The sequence below is a fragment of the Sardina pilchardus genome, chromosome 24 (genome assembly GCF_963854185.1).
Source record: "Sardina pilchardus chromosome 24, fSarPil1.1, whole genome shotgun sequence".
In the NCBI taxonomy this organism is placed as follows: domain Eukaryota; kingdom Metazoa; phylum Chordata; class Actinopteri; order Clupeiformes; family Clupeidae; genus Sardina; species Sardina pilchardus.
Window position 1 is genome coordinate 12826226 of NC_085017.1, and position 5000 is coordinate 12831225.

The 5000-nt window shown below is 50.3% G+C and overlaps 1 protein-coding gene across 5 annotated transcripts in view; it reads left to right on the forward strand.

Annotated features, from left to right (window-relative positions):
- Positions 1-5000, forward strand: part of LOC134072996 (sodium bicarbonate cotransporter 3-like) — a 77575-nt gene that overhangs the window by 14254 nt on the left and 58321 nt on the right. The window lies entirely within an intron of this gene.

Sequence of the window (5000 nt, forward strand, 5' to 3'; positions counted from 1 at the left end):
CCTTGGTGTTTGACTTTGATGTGTGTGTTATACCGCAACATGTGTCCTTCCTGTTACAGCATCATAGATTTATTATAGAACAACTTTCAACAACTTCATGATGACTGCCACCTGTATGACTGCATGGAGTTAGCCACAATTTTGCTTCACTGCACTTTCGTTGCGAGTATTTTTATAGTATTTTAACCAGCCCAGGTATGGTATGAACCCAGGACTTACAGGTGTGTGTGAGTTATTGAGGTTTCCACAGCGGAGAACTGATTCCTTTCTTACTTTTTTTACCCTGGAACAGTAGCACACACCTTCACATAAACACAATAAGCGTCCTATGGTACACCTTGCACAACTGTGTGTGTTTGACGCAAACCTAAGCCGTGGACATGAAGACACTTTTTATGTCTGCGCACCTTGCATTGGTGTGGCCTATTATCACACCTTGCAGTAGCCTACTTACTGCCATGGGACAGGAAGCTGACTTAGAGAAGCATTCAGTGGGATTCCCGGTGCTGAAAGATAATCATGTACTATCAGTGTGTTTTGATAGCTGTGTGTGTCCTGTGTGAGTGAAGGTCCCCAAGGCCTTCAAGGTCTCCGTAGCAGGACAGTTGTCACAGAGTGGGGCTATGGGGAGTCAGCTGGTGACGTCAGTGTCAAGGGCCTGGATCTTTTCCCGGCAGAGCCCTCCTGGAATAGACACACACACACACACACACGCACAGGGATAGCATAAATGCACCCATATAGACTCACACACAGGCACCGTCATGGGAACGCTTCTATTTTGGTCTGTTCCAAAATGTTTGGCCTGTGGTCAAGCTGTGCTCATTCAGTATCCCTTAACTAGAGACCCCTGGGTAGAACTAGACGTCATGAGAGACATTCAACTCCGCGACATTCCCCTCCACGAGATCGCTCACTCCATCAGCTCAACTCCTCTTTCTCATTTTTCCTCTCTCTCGCGCTCTCTCTCTCTCGCACTGCCAAAAGGAGTGGGGTCACATGGATCAGGAGGGCCAGTGCTGCGGAAACGAGGGATGAGAAAGGAGGATGTGTGTGGGAATGGTGTGCTAAAGATGGCCACTAATACTTCCACTGGGCCTGTGCAGAGACCACCCCAGACCACCCCAGACCACCCCAGCGCTCCTCAGCCAGATTAGCCCAGAGGGGCAGCATGTTCCTGGAGCTACAGTACCATCATTTCCCAACTATTAGCCCGCTATACTGGGATTGATTTTGCTACATTTCTTCAGCTATGAGGTTAATATGTGGGGGCAGCTAATATGGTATTATGGTTTTGTCTCTTTTAACTTGCATAAAACACTGCCCTGTGGCTTATACACAATGCGGCTAATACACAGGAAATGACTGTACATTTCTCACAGAGCAAGGTGTTTGAAACTGTCGAGGGTTTGAATCCCGTCAAGCAGAGTGATTGGGTGGAGGGATGAAGCCCATTTTCAGCACATTCCCCTCTACTGATTACAGTATACGGGGTCATGCTATTGTTATAGTCTGTTTCTACTGTAGGTCTGAGTGCACAAGAAGAGCAATTGGGGCTAAATGGCTCCTGCAGGCCAGTGGAATTACCCACAGGTTGAGTGGGCTGCAGTGCAGACAATGAGTGCGCTACTCTTGCTCTCCCCTGGCGCTCACGTTTCGGTTGTGACGGTGCCATCTTGGAATAGAGTCTGAGAGGCGTCGCGCGTCCAAAATAGCCGAGGTGCATAAAGTGGAGCAGATCAGAGATCCATGTGTGGGACGCTTCTGAAGGGTGCTGCAGCGCCAGTACACACGCCGTGGTGACAATGACACCGACTACGGCCTGGCGGAAAATTGGGGTCAGACGGTGAGCCCCACAGATGAGGCAGATCTGAGCGGCGCCGCGTTCGGGCCAGACCTGTTGCCAGGTTTGGCTGCCCGAGTGCCCGTCTGTGGGGAACTGAAAACCCAAACAACCATTCGGCGGACAGGAGGGACCCACGCTGGGCGGCAGACACTCAGATGTCCTGAGGCGGAAAGCCTAAATAGATTAGCCTACAACATGACACAGATAGCCAGCGCCGCCAGGCCTGCGCCGCGCCCGGGCCACGTCTGAGCCACGTCCATTAACTTCCAGGGCCCGCTGCCATCTGGCGGCCTGGCTAGACGCGTCCTATCTCTCTGTGTGTGTGCGAGGCCAGATTAATAAAATGGAGATGTGATGGAGGTGGCGCAGCGTGAGGGAGAGCAGAGGTGTGGGTCGTCCCAGGACTCCCCAGCTGCTCCACCTCTCTGTGGGGGCCCCCCCGGAGGCGTAGGGAGCCCACAACAGGGGCCCCAGGATGGGCCACAGGGGCCTGGGTAGAGAGGGCAGACCTCCACATGAGGCGTCCTGCAACAGGAAACGCCTAAACCACATGAACACACATGCTCTACAATACACAGAGGCTAGTCGGAGATCCAACTGGTTGTGAGGCTATTTGGCCAAAAGACGTGCCCAAATTTTATGTGTGCATTGCATTCCAACAAGTTCGGCTCTACTGTACATTCATACACTGCAGTACATTGGATGTTTTCACACACACACACACACACACACACACACACACACACACACACAGATAGAAAGAGAGAGATTCTAGTATGCAACATCCATAATAGCATGGAAATTCTGTCATGCATGCATGGAAACACGGCTTCAGAAACACACACACACACACACACACACACACACACACACACACACACACACACTCAAGTTAGCATGAGAGCTGCTGTGTTTGTTTTCATCTGCGCTGACAGCATGTGCCCTGATATGTGAGTCTGTGTGCTTGCTTTTTGAAAGGGCTGCACAAAGCCGTCTGCTACAGATAGAAACCGCTATGAATTATTCACCCTTATATCCTCCTCACGCGCACACACATGCACACACACTTGCACACACACACACATGCATGAATATGTACACACGCACGCACACTCACACACCCTGGGCGAACCCTATCGTCCCCGGGCAATCAGTTAAAATGTTAAGTGACCTTTTCTCTCTTTAAGTATGGGAATGACATCTCTCGGCGCTGACGTATGGGGCTTGCCGTGCCGATAAGGCCCCCAGCACAGGGAACAGAACTGAACAGAACTGGCTCAGTTTCAGCACCTAGCCAGCTGCTGGGCCACCCAGATAGCAGGTCCATCTGGCCCCGATCTGGCCTAGCTCTGGCTCGGGTCTGGCACAGACTGAACTCTGTGAGCCCTCCGGTCATCTGTTATCTGGGCAGCCCCGACGCGAAGCGAAGCGGCTCTGTTTTTTTTCGAGGCGCTTGGGCGGATATGCATTTTGTTTGTGCGCCAGCTTACCCGAAAGGTCAGCGCAGTCACGCAGGTGTGCAGACGGAGGTGGCATTTCCTCACCGTCACCGCGCCGCGCTGGGCTGGCAGTGGCCTGGCATGCTTGCCAATGCCTTCCTTTCATCCTGTCAGATACCCGACACCCGATGCTGGGCCTTGCCACAGCGGAGGCTTTTATAGACGCTCAACAGAGAATGAGGTGCACGCGCCACTGTCTTGAGATACCTCACAAACACTGCCAAGACACACACACACACACACACACACACACACAGAGACACACACTACTAAGGCTCACACACAAATACACACACACACACACACATGTGTACACACACTACAGAGACACACACAATACAAAATACAAGTTTGTGTAAACACACACACATACTCACACACTCACTACCCTCCTTCCCACTATTGCACACAAACACACACATTTACGCGCACTATGCGCACACAGCCACAAACACACACAAACACACACACACACAGACGTTTGTGTACACACACTACAGACACACACAATACAAATACAAGTTTATGTAAAACACACACATACTCACTACCCTCCTTCTCATTATTACACACAAACACACACACACACACACACACATACACACTTGTATGGCATGCATGATGTCAGTCGGTAAGCGTTCAGGGTTCAGGAGGTTGAGTTACACAGAGGTGACCTTGGAGTCAGCGCCCCACCAGAGCACCCGCACTCTGCTGCAAACTCAGATGCCAGTGATACCTCCTGATGTCTTCACACACACACACACACACACACACACACACACACACACACACACACACACACACACACAAATATAACCACCGGCTCAGCAAGACTGGTCTGGTGTCTCACCACCATGGCACCCACACACACACACACACACACGCGCGCGCGCGCGCGTCTATATCATCACACAGGCATACAGACACACGCTCAGACACACACAGTGCATCTGTGCTCCACACAGACAAAGCACATGCTCCTGAGGGTTATTTTAGACTAGGACACACTGACTTTCACACACACACACACACACACACACACACACACATTCACTTCAGAGGTATTGAAATTGCATCATTGATACTTGAAACTTGAAAGGACGGAAGGGTCATGCTCCATACAGCATGCATGAACATGTGACCTACACCATTTCATAGAATATCACGCATACACACATACACACACACACACACACACACACACACACACACACACACTAGTGACCAGAAACACAACTCCTATCGGTCAGAGGGTAACCTAAAGAGACAACAGCCAATGCCCTAACACTACTTTGAAAGATGTGTGTTCTTCTTCATTTGTGGTGAAATGGTTAAAAAACATCAGCAACTCTATCTTTGTTCCTCCCCAGACAACAAATGCTCCCACAACACACGTACACACACACACACACACACATCTGTGACTAGGACAACAGTTTATTTGTTTCCAACAGCCAAAGCACAATAACACATGTGATACTGTATGTTATTCCTCTTTCTCTGGTTGTAGCACTTCAAAAGGTTTCCCATTTCCCTCTATATTTACCTAGCCTGGCTCCGCTTGTCTACGTATCACGTGTCTACGCTCAATTCCTTTTCCCTACAGTACTCCGTCTGGAATAGCTTGGTCCGATCATGTTTACTCCGGACACTCC